Genomic DNA, 14,082 nt, shown 5'->3' on the forward strand with positions numbered 1-14,082 from the left:
GCAGAATTCCTTATCCGCCCTAACTCTTGTGATGCACAGTTAGCAGTAAGCTGAAGATAATGATATTTTCTGTTTAAATTCTGCACATGGTACTCAGTTGGAAGCATAAAGTCACTGTCGGAGAAGGGTTTAGCAATAATCAATGTTCACACATTCTTATAAATCCATCTGTTGCCTATAAATTCTAATGCATCAATACATTGGCAATATCAGTGCGTTAAACTATCTATTGATCACTTTAATCAATCAGTTCAGCTATGTTCCTTCATACTGACAATGACAAAGGAAACCACTGAATCCTGAAATACATACAGAAGATAATTTCCATATGCTGCTTTCTTTGGCATCTCTAGTGATGTGTCATGAATGGTGATGAGCTGTGTTCTATTTTATGCTTTGATTTTCATGCGCTCTGGAAGAATGACACAATTGATAACCATGCAAATAGCCAATCTAGGTACAGTGAGTTTGAATGTGTACTTTTAATGCAACAAGTGAACCCTTCAGGTTTTAATAAATGGCTTACACTGGCTCCTTTGAAATCTGATCAAGCATCCCAGGTTTAAGTAGCTCTGTGGATTCATGCCACATCACTGGGAAGGAGTGTGCACATGAAAGATTATTTACTCATCGGGCACGATTCTCCTGGGGAATTCTCTTGGTCACTAGCTAAAGGCAGGATTGCGATGCCCCATTGAATCAGGGGTCAGGCAAAAACCACTTTCATGCCAGGCACAAAACGCATTGTTAATCTCCTGGCCTGCCCCGCCTGACCTCAAGGGAAAATGCAAAAACCTCAATAAAGCAAATTTTAGTTTTCACTGGACTCCTGGACTTCCAAGTGTAAGGTTTTCGGGCAATTCGGCCCTTTTTGGACTGCCCAAGAATAAAACCCAGAGACTAAACTGGACACTTTTCAGCCAAAGGAACGTAACCAAATTTCCCAGCAGGCTTGGTCCGCTGAGCTGAGTAGGGGCATAGGTATTTACAAACCCCCCCCAGGAGCTACAAGGAAGAAGGAGCCAGACAACTAGATAAGATTAAACACAGAGACAAAGGGGCATGGTAATGCTGTAAGGGGCCTGCCTGCAAGCAGGACAATGGGATGGTCATAGCCCCATGCAGATGTAAATGACTTGGCCTCCACCAGAGCAGAATCCAATTAACACCCCATCAACATAGCAAGGTGAGAATAGCAGCCATCTCCGGAGCAGCTGGAAGACTTTGAAAATCTTCACAAGAGAGCTTAACCTTGTTATCCCAAAAAGCAGACTGTCTGGGCTCAGTATATTGCGCTGGAAAAGCCCCTTGAAGATAAACGGTAGAAAAAACCAAGTTGGAGGCGGACCTGGGGGAGGTACTCCAATCCTGACAGAAGCCACCGGCAGGAACTCACTGGGTGGAGGGGGCGGAGTTGGCGCCAAATTCAAATCGCGGCAGGTCTGCCTGGCTGGAAGGAGCGGACCTGCGAGGAGAACCCGGAAGCGAACAGCTCTGACCGGCTCAAAGGGGGCGGGACCAGCGGGAACTTTAAACTTGGACCGATACAACGCAAAGGGGGAGGAAAACCCGGAAGTCGACAGCTCTGACCGGCTCAAAGGGGGCGGGACCAGCGGGAACTTTAAACCTTACCAATTCAATGCAAAAGGGGCTGGCCGAACACAGGAAAAGGCCAGGTAAAACGGATATAAAAGGGGCTGTGTTTCGATTGAGGGTCTCTTGGCTTGACCGCTCCACCTTTGACTTGACCTCCTGCAGCCTGTGACTGTAAGTACCCTGCAGCAGCTTGCGAAACTCCCTTGACCTTGATAGTGGTTGAGGCTTTGGGGAAGGGGACTTGATTTGTGTTCTGTGTCATTGCTAAAACTGTGTAACAATAAGATTTTACGTTGTGTCCGTTATAGTACTTTCTGAATAGACTTAGTTTGTGTTAGAGTTTAAGATTTTATTATAATTTCTTCTGTTTGATGATTTTGACCTGGGTTTTGCAATAAACCTTGATTTGCTGATAATTGGAGTCGTTTAAATTCTTCAATCTCGCACCAGCGATCTCTGACCAAGTCATTGTTAAGATATTCCTCACCTTAATTCCGGGTTCGAGAATCTAGGGTCATCTTCAACGATTCACTCAGGACAGGCTGCTGGTTAGGTAATAAACAGCAGTGTCCTATTCTCTCTCTTGGGAAAGCTACTCCAGCGAAGTAGGAACCGGGTGGGTGTTGCACCACCGGCAAGAGAGAGAATCACCTGGGCATTGGTGGGGGTCTGGATATCTGTGTGATATAAGCCTCAGGCTTCCGGTTAGGGATAAACGGCAGGCTTGATTCAGTGCTCTCTTCCGTGGAGGTGTCCCAGTGCGGCATCCCCTGGCCTCTGAAGTTTCAGTGCCAGCTGGAGAGAGACACACACAGATACTCAAACCACAGATATCGGCCCAGTAGTGGAGTAGCAGAGATGGCACCCTCTACACAAGGAAGCTCAGACAGTCTCTAGCTTTTCTGATCCCCCCCTTCCCCTTGCCGACACCGGTGCATCTGATGGGCAGCGGGCAGAATAGGTTGGCACAGTGAGACCGGTGTTGACCAGGGCCCTCCAGGTCCAGGACCTCCTGAGGACACCTGCTAAGGGCATCAAAGGCCACAGGCACAAAAGGCAGCAGACCACCTCCACCTCTGATATGCAGCCCGGGAAGACACCTAGATATACCACAAGGCCACAAAAGATTAAGAAGTTATAGGAGCACAAGGCATGCGTGAGGTCAGTGATCCTAATAATGAATGGATAATTGTCACATGAAATGCTTACCATTGGAAAAGTCTCACCTGAAACATGCAATGCCCCTGGCCGGGATTCTCTGCTATCCGGCGGGGCGGGCCGTACCGGCGCCGAGGAACTAGGCCGGCAGTCGGCGGGGTTGGCGCCATGTCAACCAGCGCCGAAAGGCCTCCGCTGGCCGGCACGAGTTGGCGCATGCGCGTTGCGCCAGCGTGTACTGGCGTGATCCCAGCGCATGCGCAGGGAGGTTCTTCTCCGTTCCGGCCATGGCGGACCTTTACAGTGGCTGGCGTGGAGGGGAACAGTGCCCCCACGGCACAGGCACGCCCGCAGATTGGTGGGCCCCGATCACGGATCAGGCCACCGTGGGGGCCCCCCACCGGTTCCAGATCCCCCCCGCGCCCTCCCGAAGACGCCGCAGGCCGCCCGCAGAGCCAGGTCCTGCCGGTGAGGACCTTGTTTGATTTACGCCGGCGGGACTGTCCGAAAATGATCGGCCGCTCGGCCCATCGTGGAGCGGAGAATCGCTGGGGGGGGGGGCACTGCTAACGGCCCTCGACCGGCGCGGTGCGATTCCCGTCCCCGCCAAAAAACGTCGGGGCGGCGGGGCAGGATTCACGCCACCCCCCGGCGATTCTCCGGCCCGGCGGGGGGGTCAGAGAATCCCACCAACAATCTTTGATCCCTTTCCAACAGGGTGGATGTTTCTCCCTAACTGGACACTAATCCTCCTACAGGCCCCCCCGAAATTCCGCCAGTGAGAGCCTATGAAACCCACAGTGACAGACAATGTGGAATTCGGTCCCCATCACTCACTGGACACAGGCTTCCTGCCTCGCTCCCCCCCTCCTCACTCTCCAGAAGCCAGGAGTCAGTACGCTGTTGGCAGAAAAACAGGGGTCAGACTCACTCAGAACCAGAGGAGCACCAGAGCTTTCCTCGCAGCGGGTCATCATCACCCTGCTCCCCTGAATAATGACCCGCTGACAGTGTCAAAACAGACCCATCACTGTGGTGTGATGTGACATAGACCCTTGGAGAGGGAGGTGGAAGTAAGTTCGGGGAAGGGGGAACTGGGTTCGAGGAAAGGGTGGAACTGGATTCGCGAAACGGGGGGGTTTGAGCCGCGGGGGGGCGTGAGGTGATGGCGGGGTGAGCTGCTAGTAAAGTCTTCTATCATGCAAATCTGGAGGCTATGATAGTAAATGTCAACAAGACGAAGGAGATTGTCATTGTCTTTAAGAAGCGTAGAGGAGAACATGCCCCTGTCTACATCAATGGGAACGAAGTAGAAAGGGTCGAGAGCTTCAAGTTTTTAGGTGTCCAGATTACCAACAACCTGTCCTGGTCCCCCCATGCCGACACTATAGTTAAGAAAGCCCACCAACGACTCTACTTTCTCAGAAGACTGAGGAAGTTTGGCATGTCAGCTACGACTCTCACCAACTTTTACAGATGCACCATTGAAAGCATTCTTTCTGGTTGTATCACAGCTTGATATGGTTCCTGCTCTGCCCAAGACCGCAGGAATCTACAAAAGGTTATGAATGTAGCCCAGTCCATCACGCAAACCAGCCTCCCATCCATTGACTCTGTCTATAATTCCTGCTGCCTCGGAAAGGCAACCAGCATAATTAAGGACCCCACGCACCCCGGACATACTCTCTTCCACCTTCTTCCGTCAGGAAAAAGGTACAAAAGTTTGAGGTCACGTACCAACCGACTCAGGAACAACTCCTTCCCTGCTGCCATCAGACTTTTGAATGGATCTACCTCGTATTAAGTTGATCTTTTCTCTACACCTTGCTATAACTGTAACATTACATTCTGCAGTCTCTCCTTCCTTCCCTATGTACGGTATGCATTGTCTGTACAGCATGCAAGAAACAATACTTTTCATTGTGTACTCATACATGTGACAATAATAAATCAAATCAAATCAAATCATTCTGGTGTGAGGAGCTGGTTTAGCACAGGGCTAAATGGCTGGCTTTGAAAGCAGACCAAGGCAGGCCAGCAGCATTTCCCGTATCAGCATCCCTGAACAGGTGTCGGAATGTGGAGACCAGGGGCTTTTCACAGTAACTTCATTTGAAGCCTACTTGTGACAATAAGCGATTTTCATTTCATTTTCTGGCCAGTTAAACACTTGACACCCTATGTTGTCCATCACCCGGCCCCTCTTCAGGCTTATCCTCTAGTCCCTCCTCCTCAGTCAATTCCGCACATTCCTCCTGCTCCTCCAATATCTCCACACTGCTATGCCAGGCTGTGGAGGGCACAGCAGACCACAACAAAGCAGCAGACCTTGTGTGGGCTGTACTGCAAAGCACCGCCAGAGCGGTCCCGGCAGCGAGTGGAACCCCAATATTTTCAGCCTGATGCACCGCTCAATGATAGAACGGGTGGCAGTGCGAGTTTCATTGCATCTGCTTTCTGCCTCGGTCTGGGGCCTCCGCATGATGGGCTGCCAATTGCAAGATGTTGCATAGGTCCCCGCTAAAGCCCTGGAATGATCCTGTGGCATAGGAATTGAGGGCAGCCATGACCTACACGGCCACCGCGAGCAGATGCCCTCCTCCTCCACGGGGTGTCAGGTCCGAGAGGATGTGGCACAGGTGTCGCACTTGCTTCCTGGTGAGACGCAGTCTTCTGCGGCTCATGATGTCAAAGAACAATGAAATGTACAGCACAGGAACAGGCCCTTCGGCCCTCCAAGCCCGTGCCGACCATGCTGCCCGACTAAACTACAACCTTCTACACTTCCTGGGTCCATATCCCTCTATTCCCATCCTATTCATATATTTGTCAAGATGCCCCTTAAATGTCACTATCGTCCCTGCTTCCACCACCTCCTCCGGTAGCGAGTTCCAGGCACCCACTACCCTCTGCGTAAAAAACTTGCCTCGTACATCTACTCTAAACCTTGCCCCTCTCACCTTAAACCTATGCCCCCTAGTAATTGACCCCTCTACCCTGGGGAAAAGCCTCTGACTATCCACTCTGTCTATGCCCCTCATAATTTTGTATACCTCTATCAGGTCTCCCCTCAACCTTCTTCGTTCCAGTGAGAACAAACCGAGTTTATTCAACCACTCCTCATAGCTAATGCCCTCCATACCAGGCAACATTCTGGTAAATCTCTTCTGCACCCTCTCTAAAGCTGCACCATCCTTCTGGTAGTGTGGCGACCAGAATTGAACACTATACTCCAAGTGTGGCCTAACTAAGGTTCTATACAGCTGCAACATAACCTGCCAATTCTTATACTCAATGCCCCGGCCAATGAAGGCAAGCATGCTGTATGCCTCCTTGACTACCTTCTCCACCTGTGTTGCCCCTTTCAATGACCTGTGTACCTGTACTCCTAGATCTCTTTGACTTTCAATACTCTTGAGGGTTCTACCATTCACTGTATATTCCCTGCCTGCATTAGACCTTCCAAAATGGATTACCTCACATTTGTCCGGATTAAACTCCATCTGCCATCTCTCTGCCCAAGTCTCCAAACAATCTAAATCCTGCTGTATCCTCCGACAGTCCTCATCGCTATCCGCAATTCCACCAACCTTTGTGTCGTCTGCAAACTTACTAATCAGACCAGTTACATTTTCCTCCAAATCATTTATATATACTACAAAGAGCAAAGGTCCCAGCACTGATCCCTGTGGAACACCACTGGTCACAGCCCTCCAATGAGAAAAGCATCCTTCCATTGCTACTCTCTGCCTTCTATGGCCTAGCCAGTTCTGTATTCACCTTGCCAGCTCACCCCTGATCCCGTGTGACTTCACCTTTTGTACTAGTCTACCATGAGGGACCTTGTCAAGGGCCTTACTGAAGTCCATATAGACAACATCCACTGCCCTACCTGCATCAATCATCTTAGTGACCTCCTCGAAAAACTCTATCAAGTTAGTGAGACACGACCTGCCCTTCACAAAACCGTGCTGCCTCTCACTAATACGTCCATTTGCTTCCAAATGGGAGTAGATCCTGTCTCGAAGAATTCTCTCCAGTAGTTTCCCTACCACTGAAGTAAGGCTCACCGGCCTGTAGTTCCGGGGATTATCCTTGCTACCCTTCTTAGTTCCGTCAGTTCATTGAAGGATCATCAACTCCTGTACACCCCAGGTCATCATCAGTGTATCCTTCTGGCCCCCTCCTCAGCCTGATGGACAGCCAGATCTTGACCCTGACCAGCGGCCCCCTGTCGCTGTGGTGCGTGCTCCAGCATGTATTTGCCTTGACACATGTTGCCGAAAAATAATAATAATCTTTATTGTCACAAGTAGGCTTACATTAAAACTGCAATGAAGTCACCGTGCAAAGCCCCGAGTCGCCACACTTTGGCGCCTGTTCGGGTAAACTGAAGGAGAATTCAGAATGTCAAAATTACCTAGCAGCACGTCTTTCAGGCCTTGTGGGAGAAAACTTAGCACCTGGAGGAAAACCACGCAGACAGATGGAGACCATGCAGATTCCGCACAGACAGTGACCCAGTGATTATAGATCATAGAATTTACAGTGCATATGGAGGCCATTTCGTCCATCGAGTCTGCAGCGGCCCTTGGAAAGAGCGCCCTCCACCCTATCCCTGTAACCCAGTAACCCCACCTAACCTTTTTGGACACTAAGGGCAATTTAGCATGGCCAATCCACCTAACCTGCAGATCTTTGGGCTGTGGGAGGAAACTGGAGCACCCGGAGGAAACCTACGGAGCCATGGAGAGAATGTGAGACTCCACACAGTGACCCAAGCGGGAATCGAACTTGGGGCCCTGGAGCTGTGAACCACTGTGCTACCGTGCTGTCCTATGGCATGCATTATAGTCCCCCTGTGTCAAAGGGGACATATGTATCCTGTTTCAAAGGGCACTGGGTACAAAGAAGAACAATAAAAATATGATTGTAGAAGGAGGTGAGGATAGAAAAAGTTGGAGCATATAAAGTATTGACATTTATTGACAATACTGCTTTGAAATAAGACTATCCAGTCGAATGAGAAGACTGGTTTGGCAAATCACTAAAACATTTTGAAAACGGTTCCAGCATTGAAATGAAACCCATCAAGCTGAAATATTTGGAATGCTCCATCAAGAAAGATAAAAAGACATTACGGATGTTCCAGATGCAGTTGGGTGTTATGCTGAATGAGTTAAAGTATGGAAGGGGCAAACTTCAATGGGCCAAATGGCCATTCGTCTCTCAAATCTTTCTTACATTAATATGCTGCAGAACTTTAATGTATTTGTGATTATTAGGACGATATCCATATCAACTGGTTCAATCCCCAAATTTATCTTGGTAGGATGCAGAGAAGGACAGGCAGTCAGTAAAGTTATCCACCCCGGGACTTTCATCTGCCACCCCAACTATCTCACCCCCCCAAACCCCTTGTCCTCATGATCCTGAAGGATGACAACCCATCATCTTCCCCAGTGTCCTAAACCACCTTGAATATCTGCTTCCCATAACACATGATCACCTCAATGCCCATGAACACTACCCCCATCGCATTTCATTGTTGCCGATAGTCCCGTTTTGCAGTTCCCTCCCTTCTTTTCAGCAGCAATAGGGTTCCTGATGTGTTCTGGCATGTGGCACATGGACGCCCATGTGAAGCTTGATGGCTCCTGCATCCACTCGTGTAGTCATGTGGTCAGTGCTGCGAGACCCTTGGCAACCACGCATGTTGCCTGGCCCATAACCCTCAACCGTTGCCATTGAGGGATTTGTCCCCTGACCCAGAATTGGAGAGGGAAGCTGAGAGCGATGATACATTAATAGAGATGGCCAATTGGTTGAATGAGTATGATGCGCTGGACTGGGAGAGGACACACGTGCCATCAGAATCAACGAGGGGGGATACAGTTGTGCACGGTGGATACCAAGCCTTGGACATCCTGCGATCTTGTTGCTGTCATGTCATCACACTCAATGCACCTGGGCAGCCAGTTGCACGACCTGTGCCTTTAAGGCGACAGGTAGTCCAAGATTGCAACCCTCCCTCCCCCTCAACATGTCTGTCCTGCCTTCTGCCCGGGTTTGGGCCACACTGTGCGGTTGATGGCTGAAGCACGGCACAGGAGAACCCAGTCACATGCAGACATGTACCGGACCCACATGGACATTGCTGCAGCACTACAAAGCTTGGCCCAATCAGAAAGGCTCATGGCTGAGGGCACCAAGAGCACTTGGCTGGTGCTGAGTGACCTTAGCCAGTCACAGAGGGACATGTCGCAGGCACAGATGGATATGATCGAGGCAGTGAGGGACATGACAAAGGCAGTGAACGACATGTCTAACTAACTGAGGGACATGTCCTAGTCTCAGTGCTCCATGGCTGAGGGAAACGCAGACCATGGCTCATAGTGTGCGGTCTTCCAGGACTGACAGCTCCAGATGATGGTGGAGCCTCCAAAGATCACTCCGCCTCACCTCTGTCCGATGGAGTGGACTGGGGGTCATCGAACACTCCAAGGGTGAAGGAAGTGATGAGTCCCTTACCGGTGCCCCCCGCAATCCTTCCGAATCCCCTCCACCTGACACTGGCACATCTCATAGGCAGTGGGCATTCTGGGATGGTGTGTCATCATCTGTGAAACCCGAAGGTCAGCCAGCCCCATCCAGACCCAAGTCCTCCAGCGGGCGGTCGCCAAGGGCACCCCAGGTCAGAGGGTGAAACACGCAGCGGGCTGGCTTCATTTCCGATGTTCTGCCTGGGGGTTACATCTAGAAGGTAGTGGGGGAACTCTACCTCCAGCCTCTGTATGTCCACAACAGCAGCTGTGGCCAGGAAGATAGCAAGCATAGCTGACTGGATTCAGTAATTCATTCTCTGTAGGGAGGTGGTGAGGGGTGGCAGAGAAGAAATGTAAGCAAGATGGGTATTTCCTTGCCCATCCAAAGCCACCAGGTTACATTGACGCCCTGAGTTATACTGCTGCGCCACCCTCAACATGCCCACTCCGACCCGCCACACTCCTCACCCAGCCCCCTTGGTATGTTGCCATCCGCAATGTACCCCTGACTCCACCAGTGAGTGCCACCATCCCTGTCAACATGAATGCCGCTGGCTGCCGCAACCCATGTCAGCGCTAGGCTCTGTTGCTCCTGTCCTGCTTCCTCCAGTGGTGTCTAATGTGGGTTTCCTTCCTGGGCGGGCCGTGAATTATCCTGCAAGCAGGGTGGCAACTGGTTGTGTGGCGGAGAAGGTCACCATGGTGCCACCAATCGCTTCCATGCTCAGAGACTTGTATGTGGGCAGGTCCTATAGGGTGAGAGGGGGAAGTGTGCATCTGCTGGGGGCTTAGCTACAGTGTGATGTGAGAGCCCTGGGTGCGACGCACAAGTTATGACAACCTGAACGGGGGCAGGATGGAAGGGAGCAGGGGCGCGGTGGACAGACAAGGCTTGAAGACTTTCAAAGGAGAGATGACTAGCAAGTAAGCTCGGTACAAACCCACAAGCAATAATCTAAAGCTAGAGTACCCTAGATGACTGAGGTTATTGAGGAGAAAATAAGGAAGAAAAAAAGGCATATGATGCATGCCGGAATGATAATAGCAATAAAAATCAGGAACAGCATCTCAAATGCAGTAGAGAGGCAAAGGCTGAAATAAGAATCATAGAATCAACAGTGCAGAAGGAGGCCATTCAGCCCATTGAGTCTGCGCCGACCCTTCGAAAGAGCACCCGACTTAAGTCCATGCCTCCACCCTACCCCTGTTACCCAGTAACCCCACCTAACATTTTTAGGCACTAAGGGCAATTTATCATGGTCAATCCACCTCACCCGCACATCTTGGGACTGTGGGAGGAAACCGGAGCACCCGGAGGAAACCCACGCAGGCACGGGGAGAACGTGCAGACTCCACACAGACAGTGACCTAAGCCGGGAATCGAACCTGGTACTCTGGAGCTGTGAAGCAACTGTGTTAACCATGCTGTCCACATAACAAAGGCTAAGAAGAAGCATGAGGAAAGGATGGCAGGATGCGCTAAAACAAATATTAAAGTATTCTTCAACCATATTAAAAATAAAAGATTGGTGAAGGATAGAGTGGGTTCCACAATGGACAAGCAGGGTCAGTTACTCACTGAAACACAGGGTATGGCAGTCGTACTAAATGAGTACTTTGCTTCTGTCTTCACCAAAATAGAAGATGATTTCATAGCATTTCATAGCATTTACAGTGCAGAAGGAGTCCATTCAGCCCATCGAGTCTGCACCGGCCCTTGGAAAGAGCACCCTACTTCAGCCCATGCCTCCTTTATCCCCGGAACCCAGTAACCCTACCTAACCTTTCCTGGACACTAAGGACAATTTAGAATGGCTAATCCACCTAACCTGCATCCTGCATGTCGTTGGACTATGGGAGGAAACCGGAGCACCCGAAGGAAACCCACGCACACACAGGGAGAACGTGCAGACTCCGCACAGACAGTGATCCAAGCCGTGAATCGAACTTGGGACCCTGGAGCTGTGAAGCAACTGTGCTAACCACTGCGCTACTGTGCTGCCCTCATGATGACAAAGGCCTAGTTGAAAATGTGGATGTTGTGCAATTGAGTAGGGTAGTGATTGATAAAGAAGAGGTGCTAAAAAGGTTGGTCGCATTCCAGGTAGAGAAATCGCTCAGCCCAGATGGGATGTATCCTAGATTGCTGAGAGAGGTAAGGGAGAAAATTGTGCAGCCATTGACAAAAATTTTCCAGGCGTTTCTGAACACAAGATTAGTCCTGGGGGACTGGAGGATTGCAAATGTGACGCCGTTGTTTAAGAACGGGGCAAAGGATAACACAGCAAACTACAGACCAGTCAACTTGACATCAATAGTGGGAAAACTGATGAAGGCCATAATACGGGATGAGGTAAATATACACTCAGAGAAAAATAAGTTAACACTAGACAGTCAACATGGCTTTGTCAAGGGCAGGCCACATCTGTCAAATTTAAATGAGTTATTTGACGAAGTGACACAGGTGGTGACGAATGTGATATAAAATAGTTACTTTAGAGTTACTAGTTAATGTAATGTAGAAATAAGCCACTTTGATTCTTGCAGTTAGGGACAAAGGAATTTGAGACCGCATGGAAAAAGCAGGAAGAGGTGTGTCTATGAGAGTGATGCTTCATTGATAGGGGCCAGAGAAAGGGATTGGAAGTGAGCCAATCAGAATAGATCGAACAGGTCAGGAGGGACATAGGCTGACCTATGTCCGTCGAGTATGTGAAACTTGATACCATTTGAATTGATTTTGCAGAGATCCCTTTGTCTTTTAGTTCAGTCGTTTTCTGGAATGTAAGAAGCTGGATGTCTCTTACATTTCTGTAAGATGATTCAAGCTTGCAAGCTAAATAAATAACTTCTGTTTACGTGCGAATCCGTCTCAACTTTTATTGAGGCCAGACTGACAGAGAAAGAAATTTGGAGATCTACATTTGGTGCCGAAAACCGGGATTTCTCTGGGCGATCCTGATCCAACTGCGAAATCAGAATTAGACTGATTATGAACAGGAGGACGGGAACAAAGGGCCCTCAATGTAGAAATGGAAAACGACCAGCATTGATTGTTCCCCTCTTCTTATCGTCTGATTAGTCTGGTCACTCGCGGTTGGCACAGAAAGACCGCCTCGACGAAATCACAGGTCAGTCTGGGGATTAGCACTTTAATTGATGGGATTTCATATTGTTGTTTCGGCTTGGGTTAGGGTTTTGGGCTGATGGGACTTTAATAATGAAGGTTCAGTCTATTATCAGGGTTCAGAGGCTGATGGGACTTAAATAATGAAGGTTCAGTCTATTATCAGGGTTCAGAGGCTGATGTGACTTAATTAATGAAGGTTCAGTCCAGTATAACTGTTTTTAAATCTGAAGATGGTTCAACTCTATGTGTGAGTGTTTTAAATATATAGTTGATTAAGCTAAAATTGTCTCCTTGGACTGTAAAGTTCTGAGGTCTAGTTGAGATTGTGAGGAATGCTGCATATTGGTTGAAGCAGAAGTCTCTCAAAGGGTTAACAGCAGGCGGAGTTGAAAACAGACAGTGCTTCTCACTCAGGCCTTGAGATAACAGCACCAGTCTGCAGTGTAATCGGATACCTTTCCTTTGAGTCAGTGAACACCAGCAAAGTTACGTTTTGAATTAATTAAAGGAAACCAGTGGGTTTCTCCACCTCTTTGATAAAAGTTATTATTTTCGAAAGCAATTGATTGAAATTGCCAGAATCTTAAATTTTACTTACTTGAAATAAGGTTTATCTCATTTTATCTGGAGATTAATAGAAACTTAAAGAAGATCATGGACACCATTTTAAAAAGTGTCAATCTGGAGATGATAGTTGATTTTGCTAATACTTATGATAGTTGATTTTGCTAATACTTATGTGTATGTAACAGAAAAAAAACTTGTTAAAAGAAAAATTGTTAAGATAAAGAAATAATTAAGTTGTAAATGTTATACAAGTTTGTGTTAAGCAAATTGTAAATTTAGTTCTGAGTTGAGATCAGAGCTAAGCTTGCAAGTTGCAGTAATTCAATTTGAATTTTCAAACATTTTTAAGTTTAAAAAAAAAAGAGAGCAAATAGAGAAAAGAAGGACACAGATCTTGAATGCGTTGAATAGCACATTTCAAAGGCCCATAAATCTTTCTGTTATCTTAGACCTAAAACCTAGGAAAATTGACGAGCCATAGGAATGTCTGGGGTGTTTTAATGAAATCTACCGGGGGCAGTCAGGCGATTTGCTGTATCAAAATGGTCAGAATTCCCCTCAATACTGTGCTATGTTAATGCATTGCCTACCACCTTCTGTGGTTACTGCTGTGAAATGTAATAACATGAATTGGACAGAGAACGACCCTTCCCAGATGGCAAGGGCAGTCAGATTTTACTGGAAGGAGGGTGTAGGCCAAGAAGGAGGCTCAGTTACAAAGGTTAAGACTGAGTATGTAATGAAAAAGGATGATCTGCGATCCCAACAAGCGGCAGAAATGGTAGTTTACCAGCAGGAGCTCCAATATAGTGACTTTGGGTGGGTGGATCAGCGAAGAGGAGGATGAGACAACAGTGCTATATTTCTATCACCCCCCAGTGGTGGACGTTAGACATTGAACAGTCACTGCATCACGTTACCCTGGCCTATGACAGAACTGGACGAAACAGGGAGTTGGAGGACAAATACCGGCCATTACTTGAGACCGAATGGCCAGTCAAGGTTACAGCCACAGTCAAGGGAAAAGAAGGGACAGCCGATTTTGTTACAATATCACCACATTTATGGCCACAGTCAGCTTCGGTA

Source organism: Scyliorhinus torazame, chromosome 15 (assembly GCF_047496885.1).
Source record: "Scyliorhinus torazame isolate Kashiwa2021f chromosome 15, sScyTor2.1, whole genome shotgun sequence".
NCBI lineage: Eukaryota > Metazoa > Chordata > Chondrichthyes > Carcharhiniformes > Scyliorhinidae > Scyliorhinus > Scyliorhinus torazame.